Source organism: Pinus tabuliformis, chromosome Q (assembly GCF_031772625.1).
Source record: "Pinus tabuliformis cultivar Carrire ecotype Pingquan chromosome Q, CPIR1, whole genome shotgun sequence".
Lineage (NCBI taxonomy): Eukaryota > Viridiplantae > Streptophyta > Pinopsida > Pinales > Pinaceae > Pinus > Pinus tabuliformis.
Window position 1 is genome coordinate 1220934664 of NC_142296.1, and position 13770 is coordinate 1220948433.

At 40.0% G+C, this 13770-nt stretch overlaps 1 pseudogene; it reads left to right on the top strand.

Moving 5' to 3' along the window:
- The first annotated feature begins 5233 nt into the window (after nt 1-5233).
- Nucleotides 5234-6689, top strand: LOC149224175 (putative manganese-transporting ATPase PDR2 pseudogene; annotated as a pseudogene).
- Nucleotides 6690-13770: the final 7081 nt, after the last annotated feature.

Consider the following 13770-nt stretch of genomic DNA (forward strand, 5'->3'; position numbering starts at 1 on the left):
AACATGTTCATCCAACTTGACATTAATATATTCAATGATCCTTTTGGTATTTATATATAGCACCTATATCTTTTTTTGTTGTGTGAATATCCCAAAAAAATACCTTTACCTACTCTTGCATCGAATTTGAATAGTTTCTCATCATTTCTCTTGATGTAGCATTTGCTACCAAAAAAATATGAAGTGTTTGATTTTTGTAGGTCTAGCATGCCACAATTCATAAGGAGTTTTTTCACTATTTGATATAAAATGAGCTTTGTTGAGGATAACCACTCTTATATGAATAAATTCTGCCCAAAACCTCTACTAAACATTCATTTCGTTCATCATGTCTCTAGCTAATTATTGCACCAATCTGTTTTCTCTTTCTACTACACCATTTTTTTGGGGAGTCTATGTTATTGTAAACTACCTTTTAATGTCATTCCTTTTACAAAATTCATCAAATTCTTTCAAAGTGAAATTTCCTTCATTATTTGACCTTATGCTTTTGATTTTGTAATCGGTTTCATTTTGAGCCATGGCTTTGAACTCTTTAAATTTCTCAAATTCTTCATATTTCTCACTAAGGAAGGAAACCCACATCATCCTTATTAAACTATAAATTATTAGCATAAATATAATTTACCTGTGGATAAATGCATTCTAGATGGTCCACACAAATCCATGTGTACCAGATGCAACGAATTTTTTGATGAGTTATCTTTGGCCTTGAATGAAACTCGAAGTTGGTTTCCTATTTGGAAAGATTTACAAATTGTGTTCTTTGGTTTTGAAACCCTGGGCAAATCCTTAACAAAATTTTTCCTTTCTAAGCTTGACTATCTGATCAAAGTTCAGATGTCCAAGTATTTTATGCCATTGTATTATACCTAAGGGGTATAATATGGGGTATAAAGGGAGGTACCCAAGGTAATAATGTGATGTAAGGATGATAAATAAATGGGTTATAGTTAATAAATAAAGTGGTTAAACCACATAATGCAAGGTACCACAAGTATATAGAAAATAATGTGATTAGCCCATTGCATTGGATGTATAGTATTGAAAGACCCATGGTAATTATTGTTGGCTTAGGGGATCCTGACCCAGGTTCAAAGTTAGTTGTGATAGCCAACAAAACCCTACACTACTAGCCCATTCAGCAACAACCCGCGTAGCACAAGCTACAGCCTCACCCAAAGCAGTATTGGGGGATGCAAGAACCAAGTTTCTACATCCAGAGACTAGTGTGATGTCTTCCAGTTCCTTGGATCTACCTCCAGGCAGATCGATAGACTTCTAGGGCACGTTAATGAAACTTAGTTAAAGCGGTCTTCAGACCTTCGCGAAGGTCCACGACCAATCCTTGCGGACCTTTAACAGTCAATTTACCTACTTACATGCATCAAAAAGTAACCCTAGGTTGGAGTTCACGTAGATATACCTTATTCATCACAAAACATAAGAGAAATTATCTAAAATTTCGTGGAAGTGGAAAAGCATTCATTTCATGCATTATTAAGAAATATTCAATAAATTTGCATAGCATTTAATCATTATTTCATAAAACATGTCATTCATCGACATCATATAACATAAACAGATACAAACAGAAATACTCAGTAATTCTTTGGAAAACTGTCTTTGTTGATCTTTAATTCACTAATTACAGACTCAAACTACCCTGCGCACGTAGCTGTAGGGGCCCATGCACTCAACTACAAACTCTACCTAGGCCTCCATGAACTCAGCTGTGGAGCCTTCCCTTCTCTACCTAAGCACACGAAGCAGAGACTTCCTACCTTAGCTCCTGCCTAAACCTCTTCAATGATCCCAACTCTCTATCTAAAACTTGTCCTAAGACTCACTAAGACTCGACTATTTATATACTTTTCCATATAATTCCATGGTCCACAGACCATGGGTGAATCTCAAACCAACTCAAAACTTTACTTAAGAAAGGGGCTAAGCCCCTTTGGCTTTTATTCATCTACGCACTCCTCTCCATATATTGTGGAGACTTTACATCTTTTACAAAATTGTATACAAAATTTGGGTTAACTAACCCCAAAATGACCTAGGGGACCCCATCCCAACAGGCCCCCAACACAAATATCATGACTCTCCCTCAAGTCGCTCAGTTGGTTGTTCCACTTTCTAGCAGAGTTCGCTGAATGCCTTGGTCAGTGCCTGAAGCTCCACGGTACTCTTCTTAGCTGCTTATTGTACTTCATGGACTAGTTTCTCAGTGGTTGGCCCATCTACTACAAGTTGCTTATTCCTCTATGTCTGTTGCATTGCCTTTAGCTTCTCATGAATCATCTGTGAAAACTGGCTGGCTTCCTCTATCCAAGGCTCAATTCGTGCACTGAGCACAACTTCTTCTTCTGCAAATCCGGTATCTGCAGCAATTTTTCTTTTCCTTCCTATAAGTGCGTGAAATGTTGGACTAGTGCCTATGTCTACACTGTCGTACTGATCTCATCGTACTTCTACTACGCTTCCCTGATTTCTGTGTTCAACCGTTGCAACATAGGATCCTCCTACAGTGTATCCCAGAGGCCCATTGCCTAAGTAAAGATCTTGTCACACCCTTGAACGATGACATCTAGCTGAGTCATGGAATATTTAATCGTTGCACCTCTTTGTTCTCAAACCTCTGGTGGTGTGGTCGGCTGCAACTTCAACTGCAGCTCAGCTATCTGCATCCATAGGTCGAAATTCACCTTGTCAACCTTCTCCTTTGAAGCACGCACTGCAGCAGCCAATTTCCTTACCTTGGCTGAAGCCTCTGCATCATCAGGTATACCCAACTCAGGTATGTATTTGTAGGCCTGCTCAATTGTTGTGACCAGGTTCTAACGTTGTGTCCACAACTCCTCCTGCTCCTTTAGGGCCTGAGTCTTTTCTGCAAAAATCTGCTGGTTGTTGACATTTAACTCACTAACGGAAGTGAGTGGGTGATTTTTCCTGATCTTTAGCTCACCAGGGACCCCCTGATGTAGCGCATGAAGAGACTTGAGTGGTAGCACAGCAAGGTTCAACCCCATATCTTTTACTGCATGAAGCACCACACGATCCTCATACGACTCCACCCGAACTGATCTCTCTGGCAGAGGAAAGACTCTAAGATCCAAAGGGTAGTCAATCTCTGTGGCAGTGCTACAGCCTTGCGTCAGGCTCGCTTGCGTGCCACTCACCTTTCCAACATCCTGTTGAATCCTATTTTCCTGGATCTGCAACTCATTAGATCCTTCTGGACACTACCTATCGTCTAAATGTATTGTTGCTCAAACTGCTACAACACTTCTATTGTGGTGTCATGTATCTTGTCGTCGATCTCATCAAGATCATCTTTTATTAATATCATCAGATCTACATGTTTTTTCTTATCAGATTTTTGTTTCTTCTGCGGTCCTCCTGTATGTTCTTGCCCTCACTTCTTCAGAATGAACAGAGTGCTATGTCACTCGTTACTACCTCCTTCCTATTTTGACAGCTCATGTTCTTCTGTTTTGGGCGAAGCTTATTTTTCACCTTCCTATGACTTATGCTTCTCTTTGTCCACCTCCTCTTTAGCAACACACTCTTTGTCCATTCGGGCCTTCTCCGTAGCTAGCTTAGCAGCTTCCTTCTTCTTTTGTTCTATTAGTGCACACGTAGCCTTTTGAGTGGAATCCTCCTGCTCTTGTGCAGTAGATCTTTCAGCACTTGTGTTTGTTATGGCATCTAACTTTGTAGGGATGCACCACTCATGCGGCCAAAGCCCCAAAAATTCTTGGATATCTGTATCCGTCACCATATAAGGCAATGGGTTCCATTTCTACTCAGGGTCTTTGTGCGCTTTGATCAAGACCCTATGAAAAATGGCTTTGAATTCTACATATTCTGATAGTTGAATGTACAAGGTGGGAGACAACCTTAGCTACTGGTTAACCACCATGTGCATGTCCATTGTTGGGTGTGGTTTTTCACCCATTTTCTGCACCTTCTTCCCCTTGTTTTGACCTTTCTTTCCTTCAGACTTGTGCCCTTATATGACCAAACTCCCTGTTTTATTACCTTTTTAATCCATTTCACTATCATGTTAATTTGTTGTATTTTACTGAATAAATATGAGGCTTTATTTCTTTTTGAGGCTAAATGGAAAAGCATTGAAGGAGCATGTTGGGAAGTTCATCTTTTTCAAGTGTTGGCTCACGGAAGTAGACAGGCAACAGGAGTTAACTGCAGGAAAGGGTAGAATAGTTCGCTATTATTCCCTGACTGTTGTTACGTATTGCTGTTACATACTAGGTGTTGTTACAAATCACTGCTGTTACAGGTGGCTAATGTTACAGATTGCTGCTACATATCGGTGTTGTTACAAGTTGTTGTTACACATCTAATGCTCTTACACCTTGCATGGATCCACCGTTACACCAACAGTGCTGTCATCAATCATGCTGCGTCATCCCAAACCATCATTTACTCAATACTATTGCATCAATGCTAGAAATGTGGGTACTGTTATCACTTAAGAATTCTAATTTCAAGACTGCTCACATTAGTTTGATGGTAAAAAATTCGGTGAGTCTAGGTTTGAGTTTTTGTTTGCCTTAGAGTCTGAGTCTAAGGAGTCCACTATGCATCCTCATTCACCACTAGTCTCATAATTTACACAATTTCCATGTGTCAACCTTGTTCAAAGGTTATTATGTGCTACAAAGCTCCTTAAGTGATTTCGTAGCGCATAAGTCAATTTTAGGTGTTTTCGCAGCGCAACATGTTTCATGTGATTTCGTAGCGTAGAAACCCGGTCTAGGTGATTTTGTGCTGATCCATAGCAAATCTCACCCAACTGTCATACTTATCAGAATCTGCTGTGTTTTAGGTCGTTAGGTGTCTTGGTACTAGCACCTGTTGCAGTTGTTGCTGAGAAGGAGACAAAGGGTTCTGTTTACGATCTGAATGCATTAAATGGAAAGTTGCTTGCTGGCATCAATCAAAAGATTCAGTTATACAAATGGGAGCTCCGTGATGATGGTTCAAGAGAATTGCAGTCTAAATGTGGCCATCAGGGGTACACTGCAGCAGCAGAGGCCATAATATTATTAATGTTAACAATACCCGGATTGGACCGCCTGGGAAAGGGCCTCAATGCGGTGGCCCGGAGCGCGTTGAAGCCATTGTTGACTGGGGTGCCCTTCTGCCTATTTCTGTTGATGGATATCTACTAAGAATTCGAGACTCATGCTCAAGAGAAGACCCAATGGCCACGAATTCATGCTTTAATTATGATCTTCGGCAACAATGCGAATGCATCAAGGATATCTCACAGGCTTCATTATTTGAATTACGTGGAATATTCTGTACAGAACCATTCCGAATTCCATTTGCTAGGAAGGTGGATATATGTTGCTTTGACAAAACTGGCACTCTTACAACAGATGACATGGAATTTCGAGGAATTGTTGGTCTTGATGGCAGTTTGAATTTAGAAACAGACATGAATAATGTGCCAGAGCATATTTTGGAAGTTTTGTCTGTGTGCCATGCTCTGGTGTTTGTGGATAACAAATTGGTTGGTGACCCTCTAGAAAAGGCAGCACTCAAAGGAATTGATTGGATATATACTTCTGATGAAAAAGAAATGCCTCGGAAGGGTAATGGACAACCTGTGCAGATATTGCAAAGGCATCATTTTGGCATCTCACTTGAAACGAATGGCTGTTGTAGCACGAGTTCAAGAAGAATTTCTTTCTTTTGTAAAGGGCGCACCAGAAACCATTCAGGAGAGGCTGACAGATATAGCCCCAGGATATGTGGATACCTACAAGCACTATACTCGGCAAGGATCTCGAGTTCTTGCCCTTGCATACAAGCATCTTCCTGAAATGGCGGTTGGTGAGGCTAGGAGTTTAGATAGAGAGACTGTGGAGACTGGACTTACTTCTGCAGGATTTGCGGTATTTAATTGTCCTATTCGTGCTGACTCTGCCGACGTCCTTAAGGAACTTAATGAGTCGTCACATGATTTAGTGATGATCACAGGTGATCAAGCTTTGACAGCTTGTTATGTTGCGGGTCAAGTCCACATTGTTTCACAACCTCCTTTAATCTTGACTCCAATTAAGAACAGTGAAGGGTTCGAGTGGATTTCACCTGATGAGATGATGAAAATTCCTTACTGTGAAGCTGATGTGGAGGAATTGTCAGTTTCCCATGATCTCTGTGTAGGTGGTGATTGTTTCATGATGTTGCAACGTACGAATGCTATACATTCAGTGATCCCATATGTGAAGGTTTTTGCAAGAGTTTCCCCTGAGCAGAAAGAACTCATATTGACAACTCTGAAGACAGTGGGAAGAATGACATTAATGTGTGGAGATGGTACAAATGATGTTGGTGCTATCAAACAAGCTCATGTTGGTGTAGCTCTTTTAAATGCAATCGCACCTTCCCAATCATCCCAAAACTCTACGTTGGCACAATCGTAAAATTCTGGGGCAGGTAAACCTACGAAATCAAGGAGATCCAAGGGTGGAGCACCTGATTCAGCTGGTCATTCTGGAAATGCTATTGCAACTGATGAAGGGCAAACAGGCAATGCATCCATTAATCAGCCAGTGAGGTACCAGCCAGATTCATACAGTTATATTTGGAACAGTCAATGGTGTTATTGGTGTCATTGCATCTCTTCCTCAGGAGAAATATCTGTTTCTTGAAAAGTTGCAAGCAAATCTTGTCAAAATGATCAAGGGAGTAAAGTGTTTAAGCCATGAATAGTGGCGATCATTTAGCTATGAAAGGAAGACTATGTTTTTGAAATTACACAGCAGTTTCGTAGCGCGCTACGAAACTGCTGTAGCTGCATGTTACAATTCAGTTGATCAATTATGATTGACAAAGCGGCAAATCTTTTTGAAAGGTTTTTTCATCACACAGGTACCTGATAATGGTGGACAGCACATCAAGGACGTGGCAGTCTGCTCTATTTTGGGTAATTAAAGGATTGAGGACATGCTTCTTTGCATTCGAATATTTTGGGGAAAACTAAAGACCAGTAAACAGGGGCAGTTTCCTATCTTTCAGGGCATTGGAAAACATGTGACATTGAAGACAAACATGAAGCATTAAAGGTCCATCACAGCCACCGCCAGAAGGGAACCAGATGTCAGAGAACGAAATCATCTTAATTAAAGCCATCATGCATGTAATATGGAGTTAGAGTCATAGTTGATTTAGATCTCTTAAAAACTCCAGTCAACACTTTGTTGTATTTATTAGTTAGTTAAAAGGTTAATAGGTGTCATTAGAAGTAGTTTTCGAATTCCCCTCATGCTTGAGGAGGAATCTCGATCAGTTAGAATAAAAACTCTATATATAGCGGAAACAGCAATGTAATCAAGGTTGTTGGAAAACTTTATAACAGAGCATAGTATTTGGCTTATGTAAAGACTCACTTTTCAGTAATATAATTTTTATTTTACTTCTCAGGATTCACGAAGGATTTCTTATATTCAGAATGTGTGATGTTTTCCTTTTCTTAGTTTTGTCTACAGTAGTATGGATGTATAATCACTCAGAATTCACTGAATGTGCTCTGATTTCCTGTATGCATCTGTAAACTGTGTGGTTCCATATGAGTGTGTGTTCTGAATATTCAAATGTTGAATGCCCTGACTTCCATGTAAGGTCAAGATCTTTGTTATTTTGAGGTGTAGTTGACTCCATAGGCCCAATGGATACTTGTTTAATGTATTTCCAGCATTCATATTTGTCACAATTGTTCTACAAGAGTTAGCCATCTTATTCTAAATCAAAATCATTATTATACCCAGAGAGAGCCCTCTCAGGTTGAGGAGGCTAAGCCTTAACCTAAAGTAGGTTTGAAATAGTTACTTAGAGTCAACCTGACCAGCAGCCTAGCAGGACTTGATTTTGAGATAACAGGTACTATTCCACATAACAGTTGTCGGCAGTAGGATTGTTTATTTTTGAGGCAACAAGACTCAAGAAGTTGTAACTAATGTATATTTATTTAGAAGTAGGTTGCAACTTCTTTATTTTTGGATCAGCATGAGAATCGGAGATTCTCATGACTGATCTGTTTTCTAATTTTCGGGATGTAATAGTTATAAAAGTCTCAGCTTTTTATGTATCAAAGGCGGCATATAGAGGAGTACTGTTACTTTGTTTCTGTAATTTCTGAACTTATTCTAATATCAATTAGCATGGTGATGCTATTATTGCTTTCCAACTGATTCGTTAATCACTTTTCGTGTTCTTCCTACACCCTGCTGAGGAGGAAGGGCCCTCCTCTTTGGTAGGGATCATAGTGATTAGGTAGTGTACCTTTCAGTTTAGTTTATTGATTTATGGTTTCTCGTTCTTGCTATACAAATCGTCGATTACGTTCGTTGTTGTTTCTATTTATCTTATGCTATTACACAGAGTTAAACAACAAAGGAAGAGTAACCAGCTGGCATAGATGTTGATTTTTGTGTGGCGCGCCTTTACTTCAATAGCTACAGGTTGTGATTTAATTTTGTGGAGTATTTTTTATATCTGCATGCATGATTGATTCATCAATTTATATCAACAACATATTTTACAATTTTTCTACACTTTCTTATGCTTGCCTGGAGTGTATCGGCACAGATAGTGTGAACTCCATTGAAACAACAAGACCTACCCTAGGTTGACAATTAATGTTGCAGTTTGAGTCAATTAAGGTTGATAAAACAACACTACATTTTGGCATCGTTGCCGGGGATGGCAAGTTGACAATACAGTCAGCCAAGTTGTTTGTTTAATATAGAGTGCTCCTCGTCCATAGTTGCTAGGCAGTAAGACGAGAGGAACCTGCGCATCACTCTAACATCCCTGTGCAAACTCACCATTGTGATCACTAGGACACTTAGGACATTTTGATGCTTTGATTAGTGTGTCTTCAGCTCTTCAGTTGTTGGGCAGTAAGACAAGAGGTAAGAACATGCGCATCGCTCTAACATACCTAGGCGGGCTCACCACTGTCGAAGGCTGAGATACTTAGAGTTTGATTTGATACACATAGGGTCCATGTGTGCACTTTTTAGGACTTACATAGATACTGAAATCACACCCACTCTAATAAGTCACAGGAACGATGGGTCATAAAAAAGAAATGAAGGGTGAAGATTTGGGAAGGAAGTCATTTATCCAGGAATTAATCTCTAAGGCTAAAAAAGAACATTCTAGCTATCAAAGGAATGCAAGGAAGACAGGGCTGTAGAAGGTTGTCACTCCCATAGAAAAAGTAGAAACATTCAATCCCTCCATCTCAGGACCATATCATTCTAAGGCCAGCACTCATACCTTCAAGATCAAGGATTTGATTCATGAGAAGGAAGGGGAAGTTAGTAGCTAGAATTTGAAGACCGAGGGCCAAGGGGAAACCCAGGGGGGAACATCAGACACCTGAGATGGAGAAGCACTTAGAGACTTATCAATATCCAGATACAGGTAGTGCGGTGAAAAATCCAACCCCAAGAGTATCTGAGGCATTAATTGTGTTTGTAGGGCCATCAAAAATGCAGCTGGAAGAACTACTACAGGAAGGATTAGAAGAATTAATCATGGGGGACAACAATGATAACAATGCTAAAACAGGCACCACTACCACCACCTTTGAGTTCCCAATTTGAAATCTCAGGGGTGAAGCTCCTATGAACAATATTCCTCTATCATCCTTACCATCCTTTCAGAGGATGATTGTGGAAGATCTAGATTCATTTCTATTTGAGTTTGATGTCTTGTGTAGAAGTTATGACTATACAACAAATGCTTAGAAGTTAAAGCTATTCCCTGCTACCTTAAAAGGAGCATCCTTGAGATGGTTCATGGGATTAGGTCCCGCTTCCATTTCAACATGGAATGCTATGAAGGAGACGTTCTTGTCAAAGAACCAAGACTATTATAGGACTAGGTACTTAAGGGAAGAGATATTTAGAATGACACAGAAGGATGAATAAATACTGGAAGATTATTTAGAACGGTTCCACTAAAATTTGCAGAGGTCTAAACACATCGATTTAGACCTAGAAATCTTGAAGACTATATTCATCAAAGGAATGAGGAACGACTGCCTTGACACCCTAAACCTATTAGTCAAGGGGGATATATCACAATATCCATTCGTGGAAATTATAAAGCTCTGCCTATGATGCTCTCAAGGATCATCTAGAGGAAGAAGTACAATTCGGGATGCCTCTATTCGCATATAAAAATCTACAGGCAGAGGAGTAACTAGAGTGGAGATCAGAAATTTGTTCGAAAATTTCAAGACCGATATCCTCAGTACTCTCTCAGCCTAGATAACAACAGCATAGATCAAAAAGACACAACCAGAAGCTAATACACCCCTAGCTATGTTCTGCCCGACTTGTCAGAAGAAACATCCTTACAAGGAATGCGAACTGAACAACATTAGGCTCTGCAACATCTGCTAGCTGGAACATTTGACAAAGAAGTGTCCAGAGCTTCCTAGACTAAAGGCAACACTTAGAGAATCAAGCTAAGAGGTGTAGTCCTCTTACTTCATTGCACCACAAAGGCCATGGCAACTGCGACCTCCAAGTATGTCTCAAGACTTTTCCTCTTTCAATTCATGGAACAATGCATATAATAATAAACCATATCCATGGAAGTACTCTGCCCTTCCTTCAGCTCAATTCCCTTCACCTTGGAACCAATGGTCTCCATCTCCTCCTGTCCAATATCCTCAATCCCAACCATACCCGTGGAACTAGAACTAGAGAGGGAATGCCCAGAATTCAGCTCTGCCTGCACCACTCATGTAGCAACAGCTGCAGTTACCTCCTTTCCAAGCTTTTGCGCCTCCACCACCTGTGTGACCTCAACTACCTATGCAACCTAACCCGAACCCAAACAATAAAGAAGCTTAGGGCATAGAGGCTCCTACGACCTTCCAGACCTACCTTATTACCCCTGTGGAATTTAATGAAATACAATTACGATTGGGCAGGGTAATTAACTCCAGTCACTCCTGTATCATTACAGAGGAAGACTATGAACCATCCAGAGGAGAAGTCGGAGACTCTGAGGCAGCTACTGCGTCAACAAAAACTGATATAGAGGAAGTTGTTACATATGTAAAAGCCAACCCAAGAAGAACTATTACATCTTTAACAGCTAATTCAGGGAAGGCTGATACACCTATAATAGTATATTCAACTGTTGTTACGCAGGACCCTTCGTATCCTTAGAGACTGGCTGAACATAGGATGAATTCCTAGCCTGAATCTAAGTTCCTTAGGGAGTTGCAAAATCTGTATGTACGAATCCCTTTGTTGCAAGCCCTTAAAGAAGTACCCATCTATGCCAAGACAGTGAGAGATTTGTGCATCAAGAAACCTGGAAGAAAGCCTAAAGACCCTGCCACCATACATGTGATGGGAGAGTTATCCGAATTAATGTCTGCTCAACCTCTCCTTACTAAGCACAATGATCTAGGCAAGCCTATAGTCACCGTCTACATTAATGATCAACCCATAGCCAATACATTGATTGATCTTGGGGCTACCATTAATGTAATGACGAAAGATCTCTTCATCGCTCTCGGGCTACAGGGACTTAGACACACCCCCACTGTGTTGGAATTGGTAGACAGGTCCCGTGTTAAACCCAAAGGGATGTTAGAAGATATAGTGATTACGATAGCTTCCTAGAGATGCTTGACTAATTTCCTTATTCTACAGCCCAAATCCAATTTGGGGGGGCATCCTTTGATCCTAGGGAGACCTTGGCTGGCCACTGCGGATGCATTTATAGGCTACACCACGAGATCCATACTGATCTTGGATGGCCAGCAACTTAGAACCTTAATATTTATCCCCCAAAACCAAATGTGGATGTGTACAACCCTTGGTGGGATGAGTTTGAGCCTGAGTCAGATCTTTCCCTACCACTCCTCACTCTAGGGAAAGCCCAGTATTTTAAAGACGAAATAGAAGATGATGTTATTAATGGTTTTATTAGTAATTCCCTGTCTGTTGCTTCTGTTAAAAATGAAAATGAGGAGGAAGAGGTGGAAGATATAGATTTTGAACAAATGAGGACAACTCTGAATACTGCTAGCAGCCCAATTGAGATTGAGGCTAGAAAGATTTTAATGTTAACCCCAATTTGACTGTTGAACAGAATCAATGGTTGTTACAGCTGTTGCAGAAGTATAAAAATGCACTTGCATGGGATTATACAGATATGAAAGGGATCCACCCTAACCTATGCACTCACCATATTTATTTGAAGGATGGCTACAAACCAATCAGACAGCCATAACACCACATGAACCCTACACTAAAGGAAATAGTGAAAGAGGAACTACAAAAACTCCTAAGTGCTAATTTTATTTATCCAATATCTGACAGTCAGTGGGTGTCACCGCTTTTCATCGTTCTTGAAAAGAATGGAAAATGGAGGGTCTGTGTTGATTATAGAGAACTCAACAAGGCCACTCAAAAGGACCATTTTCCATTACCATTTATAGATCAGGTCCTTGATACTCTCTCCAGAAAGAAATTATTTTCATTTTTGGATGGATTCAATGGCTACAATCAGATACAGATTGCCCTAGAAGACCAGGATAAAAAAACCTTTACTTGTCCTTGGGGAACTACACATACAGAGTGCTACCTTTTGGGCTCTATAATGCACCAGCAACCTTTCAAAGGGAAATTCTAGGAATTTTCTCCGGCTTATTGAATGACTGTCTGGAAATCTTCATGGATGATTTCACACCTTATGGAGATGTTTTTGAAGCAGCATTAGTCAATTTTGAAAAAGTATTAGAACGATGTGTACAGACCAATGTTGCCTTGAGCACGAAGAAATTTCACATGGTGATAACTGAAGGGATCGTGCTTGGAAATTACATCTTTGCTGACGAAATTAAGGTAGACCCTACCAAAATAGAGGTAATCCTAAAAATTCCAACCCCCAAAACACAGAAAGAGGTACATAGTTTCTTGGGGCATGCAGGGTATTGCATAATATTTATAGAATTTTTTTCAAGAATTGTATCGCCATTATTTCCCTTGCTCATGAAGGATGTTGATTTCTTGTGGACAGGGAAGTGTGAGCAGGCCTTCTTAAAGATGAAAGGTTGTGTATCAACAGCCCTGGTCTTGCGAGGACCTAATTGGGAACTGTCATTTCACATAGCTACGGATGCATTGGATATTTCTGTGGGTGTTGTTCTGGGCCAGTTGGAGGATAAGAAACCTTACGCTATTTACTACATAAGTAAAAATCTAACTCCAGCTAAGCTCAACTACACATTGACCGAGAAGGAGTTTTTAGCAGTCATGCATGCCATCAATAAATTCTGACATTACATCACCGGATATCAAGTATTTGTACACACTGACCATTCTGCCATTCGTTTATTAATGAATAAGCCAATTACAAATGGTAGGATTACACGACGGTTATTATTGTTACAAGAATTTGATATCACTATTATAGATAAGCCTGGAAAAGACAATGTAGTAGTTGAATTTCTTTCTAAGCTAACTATTGATGACAGTTGCACTCCCATTGAAGATTCTTTCCCTGATGAATATATTTTTGCTATTTCTACTTACTCACCTTGGTATGAAGATATAGCCAATTATCTTGATATAGGGAAGTTTCCCCAGTATTTTTCCTTCAAGGAGAAAAAGAAAATCATACAACAAAGTGCTACATATACCTGGATATATGGGAACCTCTACCACACTGGACCTGATTTCCAGATCAGACGAT